The sequence below is a fragment of the Chrysoperla carnea genome, chromosome 3 (genome assembly GCF_905475395.1).
Source record: "Chrysoperla carnea chromosome 3, inChrCarn1.1, whole genome shotgun sequence".
In the NCBI taxonomy this organism is placed as follows: domain Eukaryota; kingdom Metazoa; phylum Arthropoda; class Insecta; order Neuroptera; family Chrysopidae; genus Chrysoperla; species Chrysoperla carnea.
Window position 1 is genome coordinate 80,257,594 of NC_058339.1, and position 14,969 is coordinate 80,272,562.

At 27.0% G+C, this 14,969-nt stretch overlaps 1 protein-coding gene across 5 annotated transcripts in view; it reads right to left on the reverse strand.

Moving 5' to 3' along the window:
* The window catches only part of LOC123296623 (serine/threonine-protein phosphatase 4 regulatory subunit 1-like), a 241,718-nt gene that overhangs the window by 38,493 nt on the left and 188,256 nt on the right, over positions 1-14,969 (reverse strand). Inside the window, exon 1 of one of the 5 annotated variants that reach the window (XM_044878177.1) lies at positions 2,867-2,877. The exons of 3 other annotated variants lie outside the window; for them this stretch is intronic. The gene's annotated coding sequence lies outside the window, so the exon portion shown is untranslated. Of the gene's footprint in view, positions 1-1,351; positions 1,371-2,866; positions 2,878-14,969 lie in introns of those variants that run through there. One more of the 5 variants, XM_044878176.1, reaches the window with a different exon arrangement.

Below are 14,969 nucleotides of genomic sequence, written 5' to 3' on the forward strand. Positions count from 1 at the left end.
ATTTACAGAGGAAAATCTTAGATAAACGATTGTGCACGCCTTTGACTAAATTTAACTTTCAAAAGAATATAAACCATCAAAATACAGAAGGCGGGAGGGGGAATGGGTATAAAAAGCTGGAATATCATAATAAATATTTTCAAAATTGTCAACAAATTCAATCAGTATCATCAGTATTTGCCTCTCAAATATGTAACGAATTTCATTACGAATACGCTTAAATTTAGGCGGTACTTTTATTCACACTCAGCCTACTCAGGATTGCACATGCAATCCAAAAGGAATACAGCTAAGATCTTTGAAAACACATGCTTTGTTTTATTTATAAGAAATTGTGTTGAAAGTTTATTTAAATTTGAATTAAACTATTTTTTTCATTTATTGAGAGACTTGTTCACGCTTGTCTATATTGTTTTTGAAAAATTAAAACATGTTTTCATATATTTTGCTTTTATAACTAAGTAAGATCAAAACCTTGTACAAGTTTAAATTTAGTTTTTATTAATTATAAATTATCTCTAGGAATACATTCCTAATTTCTGCATAAGCCGGATAAACGAAATAGCAGACTGGTAAGTTAGACAAAAACAATCTATTCGGCTCATACAACAGTTAAGATGTGTAAAACGTTGGCCGAGTAACATGCTCAATATTAGCCAAACAAAACTTCAATATAATTTAACTAGTACAAAGTAAACCGCCCAATTTCAATATGACAGGCGCACATGTCTAATCTTTTAAAGCCGGTTGTAGTAATTTACTTTTGTAATTCCTTCCGATAATAAAAAATTTTGGTTAAAATTTAACAAAACTCATTATTGTAAGAAGTATATTTCATTCTTTTGTAAAAAGAAATAAGAGTTATGGTTAAAACTATTTTTGTCAATTTCAAATTTAATGAAAACTTAATTAATTTAAAAATTTTCATGTATAAACAAATTTTTCGTTTACATAATTGTCAAAATTTAGAATTACTCTGTATAAATTCAATTTTTATGGATGATAAAAAATTTAGTTCAGATAAGAATTAATATTTTAAAACAAATCAAAAAAATAATATTTTTCAAAAATATAAAAAAATCAGAAAAAATTATTTAAATAAATGTAAATGAATACAATTTAAAATCAAGAGGACCGTTATTTCAACAATTAATTAGAAAGGCAAAAAAACTACTTTTAATAATAAATAGGCGTGGGAACGGGAAAAATATTTTAGAAAAAAAAAATTCAACCATTTAAAATACTACTGGCGAGATGTCTGAGATGATTTAATCAATGAGAAACAGAGAATATTGTCGACACACCAACAATGCTACAGAAAAAAAAACCACGTGGTGATTTGAAAACTTACCAATAATAAACCGAAACATCACACAAAACAATCCAAAAACTACAAATCACATCAAAAAATACATTTTCACATAAATCACAAACGTTTTTCCAACACAAAATTCAAAAATCCAAAAAAAATTACGAACGTACAAAAAAAGTTGTATATATACACAAGGTATAATGACATCCTGAATCCATGTTGGCGCGTCATCGACGCGGCAGCCATAATGTGGTGAGTGATGCGGTATGCGCACGCATTTAGACGCGGGCGCGGCATTTTAAAACGTACCGTTAGAATGAGATAAAACTATATGAATTAGAATGAATCAAGAATATTTTAGAAGTATGATAGTGTTATCTTTGTCATTTTGTAATGAGTCAGACAAGTGGCGACGATCAACAAAAACAATTTCTCATGATGTGTAGTGAGCTGTGAGTCTACAGAGTACAGACTGTGTTATGTGTGAGCCAGTAAAACATACATAGCTGTATAGTGAGCAGTGTGACTTGTGAGCACCAAGCATATTACCAGTTAGCACATGTTTGTGTTGTATCCTTATTATATGAGGAAATGGCCATTCTGAGGAACTTAACATAGTGTACTTAGTTTTACTTCCAGAGAGTGCAATGCACTCAACAACAATAATATAATACTAATATTACATTACTTATATTAGAGAAAAACATCACATAAATAATATAATAAGTTATATTATTATTATTTTTATTTGTTATGAATATATTTTTATATGATGGGCTTAGCTGCTTGGCATTGGCATCTAATGCGCGTTCAAGAAGAAACAGATACTGATATTGAATTAAACAGAAAACAATTCAAAAACATCACTAAATATAACAGAAAATTCTTATTTGAATGTAAAATTATCAAATTTATGAAAATGGTAAGTATTTGAAATAAAAAACGGAACAGTCACCGGAGGAATCCATACCGAGGACGATACATTATAACCGAAATGTGTTTTTCTATTACAAAAAATTGATCTAGACATTTAGACGAATTTGAAGATTTGTACTGCAGAAAGTACTACGTGAAAGTCTTGAACGTTTTTCGAGCTTTCCTTGAGATACAGGTCAATTTGTTAAAGACGGGATGTTCTCTGATTATGGATCTTATCGGAGGAAAATAAAGATGGAGAACTTTCCATAAAACAGTCAGTTATTTAAAGCCTAACCGGTAAAAATCGGTATCAGAAAATTAGCGCAAATTAGCCTTGAACATAAGTTTCCATTTTCTGCAAAACTATGCAAGATAGAAGGTTGGAAATTTGCAGGTAGCTTCAAATAATTCTTCTATTGATTATAAACATTTCGAAAAGGCGACCAAATGTCACAATTTTATTTGACGTAAATGCTTTTATTTATTTTTAACTTATCTAAGTTATAAAACAATACAAGCTCTAATATACATCACTTTTCATACAGGGAAAACAATACAATTTCACTTGTTTTAGAGAGGTTTAAACGTTATTTAGAATATGATTGACCCTTTTTGCTAAATAGATTTAAAAAAAACTAAATAAATGAATCATGTAGGATTATTTGGTACTGAATCCTTGAAAATAAAGACTGTAAACAGATAGTATTAGATACGATAGATACACCTTATTCCTGTCTTATCTTGGATGTCTCCAACATGCCATCCTTTTAAAATGATACACGTTGTGTAAATATTTAAAAAAAATTACACAAATGACGTATTGTTTGTTTAACAAAAAGTGATTATCGCGAAAAAAAAATATCAAAACACAAACTTGAAAATTATATTTTAAAAAACCATTAAAATGTGATCGATAGTAACTGAAATTTTTTAACATAATCGTTTAAATACGTTTCAATTATTTTTCGCTGTCCTCGGGAGCTACAAAATTTAAATCGGCAAAAAAATATAAGGTTATACAGTAGAATTTCGACAACTCGAACTTCAATAAGTAGAAATCATCGAAATGGCAGAAAAAATTGCCATTCCCTTCCGCTGAACGCTCAAATACACGATATTTGGAATTATTAAGCCTCTGAAACTCGAGCATATTTGTACTCGATAACTCGAATTTAAAAAAACTGACTACCTTTAAAGTTGATAAAATATTTATGTATGTGTAAAGAAGTATTATTTCAGATTCCCCGAACTCATAACAATAAAATACTCAAGGAAGGTTTATTTCAAAATTTTTATCATTTCCTTTCAGTTCGAGTTACCGAGATTCAACGGCAATTTACAGTTGTTTTAATTTCGTTATGTTCAGTTTTCGACAAGAAATACACTAGGCCAACATTTGAAGTCCCGCAAAATGTACATATATTTTTTTAAATCAGTATTTTTTAAAAAGAAAATAATTTTGAAGTAAAATTTATTTTATTCTTTTAACTTTTTAATATAATTAAAAGCTAGTGTTTAAAAAATATGAATTTTTTAACTAAAATTTTTTATTTTGAAATATTGGCTGTCGAATTTGATAACGTTAAAAAAATAAAAAATAAATCGTAAAATTAAATAAAAATCGCCTTGGAATATTATTTATATGAAATAAAATAAATAAAAAATGTTTGAGATACCAGAAGATCCGGAATTGACGTTTTTTTTTATTTTATGATTAAAAAAATATGTATTAATGAAATCGTATTTATTTTATTAATAAAAGAGTTAGTTTTTAAAAATCATTGATAAGCATTTCAATGCTGATGCTATTCAAGCCTATGAAGTTCAGTCTCATTGATAAATTCAATATTTATGAATAAAAAATTATAATCTAAAAAATTTTATATTTATCAGAAGAGTTCAGAGTAAATAACTTCTTTTTTTTTTTACAAATGTTAACAGAAATTATTCCATTTTATAGAAAATATTCCATGTAAACAAATCATATTAAATATTAGGAGATAGTTTAAATTGATTTTTGAATGTTTATCCTTATAAAAAAAAAAGAAGTTTTAGGTTAAATCTTTGAAAATTCTCTCCTTTATTATTCAGTGTAAACATAAATTATTACACAAAAGACTCTGACCAATCAAAATTTCATGTCTTGCATCCTAAGTACAAATCGAGAATTTGTTTCTTACGTCTTCAAGATAATTTGTTTAAAAGAAAGAAAAATATCCAAAAATATTTCAATCTTTATTTGGCATACGTGTTTCATATAATATTTTGATTGTTTTAAAGAGCAATCGAATCCTTGGATCGAAAAGATGGCGTATAACCCAAAAATCCGCCATTTTGCAACTTTCAATTAAGTGTAGAGTAAAATTCATACCCTATCTAGCATTTTATATAAAATAGTGCCATGGCCTGTTAAAAATTGTCAGATCAAGCCCTTGGTGAATTTTCTAGTGGATAAAAAATATTTTTCACCATATTTCGTGTTCATTTATATTGAAAAATAACTGATAGATTTGTTTTTAATGGCGGCGTAAGTGATAATTTTTCTGGACTATAATTGCTAACGTTAATTTTTCTAGATGAAAATTTTCAGAATGAATATTTTATCTGTGTATTTTTAAAAATATTCCAACAAATAAATTGTTAAATAAATTCTAAATAGTTTCGAGTTTTGATGACGCTTCTATCAAAACAAATTAATTTAAAAAAAAAACAACGTATTTGTTTTAAAAACTACACGGTAGATCGAAGCACATACCACGTCACTTAGATTTATATTTTAATGCGTACGTGCGTGTTTTATACATATTTTAAAATGCGTTACGTCATCAAATAATTATTTAAAACTGAGTTTATTTAAGATATGAGACAAGATGGACTTTGGATATCCATTATTATAACAAAAATATATTTAAAAAAAAAAAAAATTGTTACAAGATTTGCCAACAAAATAGAAAAATTGTTTTAGACCAATCAATTTAGATGAAGCTTCTCTTAAGAAATAACGCTGATGCTAATGCGTTTCAAAATTGTTTGTTTCCTTTAACAAGGAGTCAGACTTAAGATTAATTATCGAAAGAAATGCGCTTTTCTAGTTTTCGATTTGGTTGGATGCTAATTTCTCCTAAACCGTACAGAGAATCGATATCAATTTTTCACTAAAGACGGTATAAAAGGATGATTAATTGATAACGATGATAACGATTTAAAATTTTGTTGATCAATTAATCAATCATTTTTTTATACGTCTTTTGAGAAAAATTAATATTCATTCTCTGTACGGTGTATGAGAAATATGCTTATTTTTGGTAAAAAAAAACTGAATTTTTCACAAAAGACGTATAAAATTGATAAATAAAATTTAAAATTTTTTGGATCATTTCTCTGGTATCGAAATATTAGAAAAAAATGAAATTAGTTTTAAACCAATACTACTAAACAAAAATATGCTAAATTTGATTCAATCATTGGTCATTGTAGACCAACCTTACGGCAGCGAAGCCGAATATTTGCAAACTGTTTCGTTGGCTGAATGAGTTTGCAGAGGAAAATCAGTTTACTGGTATACTTTTTTTAATCTTAAAAATAATTTTCTCTTAATACAAAATTTTGAAGTATAATGATTTAAAAAATATTATTTAAATTATATTTGGAAGTAAAAAATCCTAAAATGATTGGACTAAGTGCGATTATTATGATTATTATAATAATGAAAAAAAAAAAAATCGCCAACCAATAGACCAATGTGACTGACTGGTTGAAGAAGGTGATCTCTTCCACAAATAAAAGAATTTAATGGAAAATCAACCTTATGCTATCGTACAATACAAGTGAAACACATGTACACATCTAGAGCGGCAGCGGCTATGTATGTAATAAAATTCGCAAGTTGAAATGTATATGTTATATACGTGAGTCCGCGATCTATGTTTCATTGGTGAGATACGCGCAAGACCGGCCCACCGTGGGCGCGCGCAAATATGGCTGACCGAGAACATCAAAAATAATGCTTGTTATTCGTATATGTTGTATTTGAAATCTCCTTGGAAACTCTACGAAAATTTTTTTTTCTTCGTAATTTTTCCGACATTTATATTATTTCTCACATTTTAATACATTTTTTTTTCTCTTACATGTTTTAATTCGTGTTAATATTGCGCCGTTTGTTATTCATTGCGTTTCTAAATTTTAATTTTATTTATTGCGTAGTTAATTTTTGTGACGCATTTTAAACAATTATACATCAATTTTAACTTCCTAGAATTTTATTTTAATTAAATTTTCGATTAATTCATTTTGAATTATTCTTCTTTTCGTTTGAAAGTAAAAAATATAATCGAAAACATTTATTTTTACATTATTTTGCTGTTGATAACAGATTTTACCTCTTTAAAAATAATAAGTCACACATTTTGTTATAAAAATTCGAGTTTGGAAATGAAAATTCAATATTTTTATTAGCGGAAATCTATATTTTCAACAAATTTTTTAAGATATGAAGATTTCAAAATAAACATGTATTTTTATTGGGTACGAAATCTAACGAATATTCAAAAAATTCAAAAATACTTCGTGAAGAAATATATATCCAAGAGAAAAGAATACCCGCTGAATTTTGCTGATCTTTCGACTTCAAAATAGAATACAAAATATTCTTCGAGATCGATTCGGAACAACGATGCCACACGCAAGAACAATTGCGTTTCTTAACTCTTCGTTTTTTCCAGAGATTTAAAATGGTTATTCAGAATATGTATAATTTAAAAATCGGTTATCTAAGTTTTTCAGAACAAATTTGCGACTATAGACACAAATTTTATTACAAAATTTCAATGATTTTGTAAAATAAACCAAATGAAGTCGGGTCTGAACATAAAATTTCATAAGAACCGAACAGAAAGTTAACTTTTAACAAAACTTCTTAAGTCTTAACGTATTTTTATGACCCTCTCTTTTGATTTAAAATATTTGGATATAGCTTAGAATATTTGTAATACTTAAATATATAAAGCCACACTATAATCGTTATATATGGTCGAAATTCTTCTGTATAATCAGTTGCATTGTCGCCCATAACACAAGGAAATAGAACAAGATTTACTCGAAGTAGATAACTACTTAGACATTTTATTCTTATTTTTATTATACAGAATGATTCGATGAACCTGATGTTTTAGAAATAAAATTTATTTGCAGCTTAATATTTATATTTTCGTAAGTTTTGGGATATTTCCAATTTATTTGAGTTATTTCTCAGGTTTCAACAGTTTTCATTAAAAATTTAAAGACATAAAATCGGGTTTAATTGATATTTGTCTGTGATGTCGCCGTTTGATGACATTTCTTCATAAATAACCAGAAATGGATGATGTGTTTTACCAACGGACGAGGCTTGAAGCATAGCCAAACATAACACTCGCAAGACCAAATTACCTTTCAAAAAAATAAAAAATCAAAATCAGTTAATCCGTTTAGGAACTGGGATGCCACAAACAGACACGTTAAACGCCATATTTAATCCAACAGCTAGTTAATTAAAAAGCCACCATGTTTAGCTCTTCATAAAAATCAAATAAAAACATTAACGAACTTAAGAGAAAAAATGTCGATTAAGTACGGTGTCAATCGAAAAAAGGTTTTGTAGCTTCAATCTTCAAATCCGATGAAAAACTTCCTCTCATTGCCAAGTTTTTCTTAAAACGGGCATACAAATTTAAAGAAATTCAATTTTGTTTCCGAAGAAAATTTTACGACTGCCGAAAGAAACTTTTTATTCAAAAAGCCAATTTTTAAGGAATAAATATTTTTTGAAAAATAGGTAGGTACGGTATAATATATTGATTGAAGAATCTCTCTGTATATACACAAATAAATATCTTTATAGCTTAGAAGCTTTCTTAGAAATCCTTCTAAATCCTACATATTTAAAGGAATGAATTATTTAAACTCCACCATATTCTTGTCGTATAAGAATCATAAATCAAATATTTTCACAAATTTCTATCACATTTAAAAAGTTTTCTATACCACAACAAAAAGCAACACTGCAGGAATTATCAAAAACAAATTTATTTTTTCCATACAAAATTTGAATAAATATGTAATATTTATCAACTTTAATGGATCAAAGCATAAGTAGGACCTAAAATCCGTAACTTGATGGGCCATAACCATTAGTAAAATAAATTATCGAGAAATTTCATGATTTTTTGAGAGAATTTTGGATCATTCAATCAGTTACCAATTATTTTTCAAAACAATTTCATTTTTTAAAATAAGCAAATAATTTTTTTAATTGAAAATTGGTTTGAAATTTTGTTTATACGAATGAGTTAAACTACCTAACACTTGCTATGGTTGTTTTGATTGACACTTGACGTAAATTATCTTAAAATTTAAATATACTTTTACGAGACTGTTAAAAACTTTTGAGAATAAATTAAATGATTGAATTTTTAAGAAGATATTTTATCATCTTAACAAAGAAAATTTAACAACCATATCATACTATTTTCTGAAAATTTACATAATATATCAAAGCTATAAAGACCAAAAACAATATTTGGTTAAAGAATGGGAAATTTTGTTGTCATGTCTGGAATTTATTTATGAAACATTCTTCATTTATAGTACTACGAAATTTTCATTTTTAAAGCCAAACGTTAGCTTTTTCGAATGCATTGAAAACAGGCGTTTTTTTTATACAAAACTTTGTAAAGACGATGCAAAATATTTTATTGAAAGCATTTGATAACTTGCGAAAATTAAATTATCCATAATTTGAACTGAATCGAAATCAATTAAAAGATTGATTCAGATCAAAAAAAAACTTCGAAAACATTAGAAGTTGTCAAAATCTATCAACAAATTGTGAAAAAAACATAACAATTAACAATTCTTCGCATCTAAAAATCAGAAATTACCATGGCTGCATTCAGAGCACTATCATCAATGGATATCAATGTGCAATTTTATTTAATGTTGGATATTAAAAACACAATTAAATATTGTAAACAATAAATTAGCGCGCATTTAAAAAATATAATTTTATCAATAAAAAACAAATATTATTATGATATGAAAAGTTTTCTAAAAAAACACTGAAAAAGTAAATTTCCATGATTTGATATATTCATAAAGAATAAATTTAATTTTAATATAAAATATGCGACCTAAATATTATACACAAATTTTAATAATAATAATAATAAATTGAGGGATGGTAGAATCAGAGTGGCCCACGTTTGTGAGAAAATTTTAACATTTAAAAAGAAAAAATAATATTTAGGTACTTTTTAAATACTGAAAACTAAAAGTATTACAGTGTTGGCACCATACTGAAGTATTTTAATCATCAAAAACAGAAAAAAATTTTCTATTCATGGTATACTTTTTCATGGAATCACCCATTAACCATACTTGGAATAATAGGAAAATAACATTTAATTAAATCTTTTCTACAATATTAAATTTAATCTTATTTACAATATTGAATTAAATTCTTCGTGAAATAAGGGATTTCTCGGGAAAAATCATGACAAAGGACACTTGAATGAATTTAAGAAATCGGTTTTTTTTGGGTATCAACATTCCAAAATTTTTATTTAAAAAAAAAAAAAAATGATACTTGGCTCACTATGGTTTTACCATCGTCATTTATAAAATTAGATTAAGTACACCACCTTGATCTGTTGGTCGTTCGAACAATCACGCTATCGTTCGAACCAAAGCATAAGAATAATAAATAATGTTTTTTAGTTGCGTAATTTATTTTTTGAGGTAAATAAAAAAAAAAATTGTTACAAAATCAATATTATAGAAGTAAATAGGTATTGGTATGCGGTATATATGTTCGATGTAATTGAAAATATTGGTTTAAAAAAAATATATACCCATTCAATATTCATTTTAAAGCTCTTATCTTGTATGTAGTTAATTATAAAATTATACAACTTGTTTTATTTAAAATTGGTTTCACAAAAAAAAAACATTTTTAAGGTATTTTTATACCGAAAAAAAGAAAATGATGCAAAAAATTTGAAATTTTATTTATCAATTAATCATCTTTTTTTATACCTCTTTTGTGAAAAATTCATATCGATTCTCTGAACAGTAAATGAGAAATTAATATCAAAGTCAGTTTTTTTACTAAAAAAAGGGCACATTTCTTGTAAACCGAATGGATAATCGATATGAATTTTTTACAAAAGACGTAAAGGATACCAAAGATAAAATGATACCAAAGATTTGAAATTTTATTATCAATTAATGATCTTTTTATACGTTTTTTTTTTATAGAAAATTTATATCGATTCTCTGTACGGTTTAGGAGAAATTAAATATCAAAGTCAGTGTTACCAAAATAAGTTTTTAATTTTTGTGCATAGTTCATAATTTTGGTATTCGTTGTGTGCGTAGTCATGGTAGGGACAATAAAATCGGTTCCAGTAAAAAATTTTGGCGTTAAAGGAGGCTGTTATGACTAATTAGCAATTCTTTACATATTAATGTTATAGTGAATGTCAAATTAAAATTATTGAAAAACACAAATTAATTAAACTAAATGCATTAAAAATTGTGAAAATAAGAAATAAAATTGCATAAATATTATATTTTAAATGTAAATTATCATAATTATTTATTTAAAGTGAGACAATAATATTAAAATTTCAATGTAAGTCATAAATGCAATCCATCCATAGAATTATATATGCATCCATTCAATTCTATAATTTAAGTAGTGCATCGTTACCATGGAAACAACTCCAATAAAACACACACGGTGCGAGTAGTTTTAAAGCTTACTACTTGAGGAATATTGAAAAGTTTTTATATGTAAATGGTAAAACATTTTTAAAAGCACTTATTGTCTAAAAAAATCGACATTTATTTTTGTTTTTAACAAATAATTTCTCGTTAACCGTACAGAGAACCGATTTGAAAATACAGAAGGCGTAAGCATACTCATTAATTGTCACACAAAATTTTAGTTTTTTGGTAACATTTTCGTTTTGGTATCGAAACGCCTTTAAATTAAGCTTATTAGTTTAAAACGTTCTGAAAAGTAAAAAAATACAAATGCTTAATTTAAGGTTTTACTATAAGCCCTTTTTAGGGTATCCCATGAAAATAAAGGGTTAATTATATTATGTAGATGTATAAGCAAGATCTTAACAAGGTCGCCATATTGAGTCTAAATGTACAATTGAAGCAAAAATTATTTGTCAAACTGCTTCATTTTTCTAAAGATTTCAAAAACTAAAAAAGTAGATTCTTAGTTAGGACTCGCCATGTTTGGTCCAAATATTTTATCAATTTTTCGATAGACAAACATCTATAAATATTGAATTATTAAAAATTGGACCAAACATGGCGATTGCAAATGCGCGAACAATATCAAAGTTTTTAATGTTTTAGTTTTTGTAGTCTTTAGAAAAATGAAGTTGCTTGCGAAATAAATTTTTGCTGCAATTATACATTTGGACCCAAATGACGACCTTGTTACAGTCGCAGTTACATCTATTTACAATAATTAATCTTTTTTTTGTAAATCATCTATATATTTGACTATTAGCCAGTTTAGAAAACTTGCTAAACAAATTTGATGTTAAACACCAGGTATATTTTGAAGGTAATATTATGATAAAGTATTATTATCGAGGTAAGGGCATTAATTCCATTTATTATGTGAAAACCACTTCTTAGGTTAGGCAAATTCACTTACTTAGGATACCAACTGTGGTTATGATAATTGTCAACGATATCATCTCATGATACAACTACAATTGAGATGAATACCCTTCTCAGATGATTCGGTTTGATGCACGCTCCTATTATATAATTAATTAAATTTTCGACAACGGTCAAGAATCCCTTTTATATATGGAATATTTCTTTAATGGTTCATTAAATGTATTTTACCACAAGCGCACATAGAGCTAAGGGTACCTACAAAATATTCCGTAATTATTTTGTTATACTCATATTAAAAATTTAACCAAATGTTTGTTTTTAATCGATAAAAATTTATATTATTTTTCACACATACCCTTATTATTAATTAAAGGATTTGGTTAAATTATTTTTTTTTAAGGATGGGTATACAAAATATGTACAAAATTAATTTTTTTTAACAACTTATATTTAATGAAGTAATTATAATTATTTTTATTTTCAACGAAATTTTTGGTATTTTCGAGAACAAGATTCATTGTTTTGATAGAATTGAATACTTTTTCATTTATTTTATGAACGTTACTAGAGTGATACCCACCCGCTTCGCTGGGTTTAAAAGTAAAGATTGATAAAGATTTCCCTCGCTTATTCTCTTTCTATAACACTCGAAATAATGGTAAGGATTGTTTTACACAGATAAAATATATGTATGGATTTCTATTTTGTTAAATGTATAATAGTTGTAATTATTCATTGAGTATATCAGAAAAGATGGCTGTGAAATATTTTATATTGACTATTTTTACAGAAATCTGTAATTTATGGTAATGTCTTTTTTCACAATTTTTTTTTTTTTTTGTAATCTATCTTTTTCAGGGATCTTTAATGCCGTAACATCCAATGCTATTTACTGAATCATGTAGGTGTTAGGGACCCATTTGCGGTATCCCTCTTATAAATATTATTAGCGGATCATGAAGGTAATACCATGTCACTATTTTTACCAAAAGCGTGTTATTGTAATAGACACAATACCATAGAACTGCATAGACATAGGAAACACAATAAGTGAGTTCTTGACCGCAATGAGGTAGGCAGAAAGAGACAGAAATTGATGAAGACAGCCATACGCGCTTACTTATCTGCCTCTCTCTAATGCGATCAACCGTTTGAGGGACGAATATGCAGCTTAATGGTCGCAAATTATCGTACGATCGAAAGTTAAACTTTTAATAGCAGATCAAAAGAGGACACTCTATTAAGACATGGAAGTTAAAATTTCAATGAATATCAGAGAATGAAGAATAAAATTGAAAGCCTAGCCAAATGGAAAGCTAAAGCACAAATTGAGGGATTGAGTTTGATTAAAATTTACAAAATATTTTCATTTTCTTTAGAATCTTTAAAAATTTGCAGAGGAAAATTAAAGGTCTTGGTATTGAAAATTTTTCTAGACCAAGACCAATATAACAAGATCAATACCAAGACAAAGCTCTGCAAGATCAAGGCATATTTTTGCAAGACTAAGGCTAAGTTTCGGTCTTAAAAGAGTTCAGTTTTGGGCCGGCCTCAGTTTTGGTCTTAATTCATCAAGATAGGGCCTTGGTATTGGTCTTGTCGATTACTAGTAAAAAGGATTTACTTTCAAAAAAAAAGAAAGATTCTTTTTGTTAAGAATTCTTGATTGCTTTAGGTATTATAAATCAGTAAATTTGAAAATTAGGGTTATTCCCACAGGACTTTTCCAGTTTAATATCAAAATACAATGAACAGATATGTTGTTCTAAATCGAGTATTTATATTTTAAGGAATGATTTGATTATAGTTATTTATTATAAATTATTCCTGTTAACTTTTCGTCTCAAATCTTTGGGATATTATCATGTAATAAATAAAGAAAAAACTGCAATGAAAGACACAATAGATAAATTCCACAAAAGTTTAATATTTATGATAAAAATTTCAAATATGTACATCCCGGATAATAAAATTTATTTGAACAGGAAAATCAATTATAAACAATATGGTCTATATGTGAAACGAACGATATGTGAATGGGAAGTCATTATTCTTTTCAATATTAAAAATTTTGGACATTTATTAAAATGTTTTGACAACTGTTTTACTGATTAAATTTAATTAGTAATTATAATTAGAGAATTTTATATTTTTAATTCAATATGGTTGACTCGACCGACAGCAAGCAAGCATAGATATAGAAGTGAATGAGTGGGAAGGTTTTGTGTACATGTCAGAGTGTGTAGGTAACGTGTTTGAGACGTGAGGGTGTTTTTAAAAAAAAATATATATAAATGGGGTTTGAAAAATATTTTTATGACTGATGATAATTTTATGTTTTTTAATATAAAAATACTTTTAAACTGGTTTTTAATGTTTTTTTAATAGCAATCATATATGTAATAGTCATAGTCTTACTTGTTTGTTATGGAATGTGTGTTTGTGCGACAGCCATCTTGTCGGATATTTTTATATAATGTCGGAAAGATTAGTAGATTTTTATGTATCCATGTTTATATGCCAATTTTATGCTTTTTATCTTTTTTGTTTTTATAATATTATTATTATTATTATTATATTATAAATTTTCTTTAAATTATTCACGAAATTTGTTTATTGTATTAGGTACTTGATTATGAGATTCAACAAAATGGCGGAAATTTGATATATATTTTATATCGTGAAGGTTTGTTATTTAATCACGCCAGTACGGCTGAACGGATCTGGATGAAATTTGGCACAGAGGTATACCATAGCCTGGAATAGCACATCGGCTATTTTTTATGTCGGCAAAATATACGGTTTCCGTGGGAAAGATTTGTTTTAATTTTTTATAAAGCAAAGGATCGATATGATTTTTTGAAGGTAATTGGTATAAGTAGTGGTTGTGTAGGGGTTAGAAAATGGCATAATTTTTATCCCAGAAAAATACACGGTTCCTGTGGGATAGCATACAAAAACCGTGTTTTTTAAAGGATCTTGTAAAAGTTCGTAAAAAAGAATTTTAACTTATTTTTCCTAAGAAGACTTGATTAATTTACACAGTAAC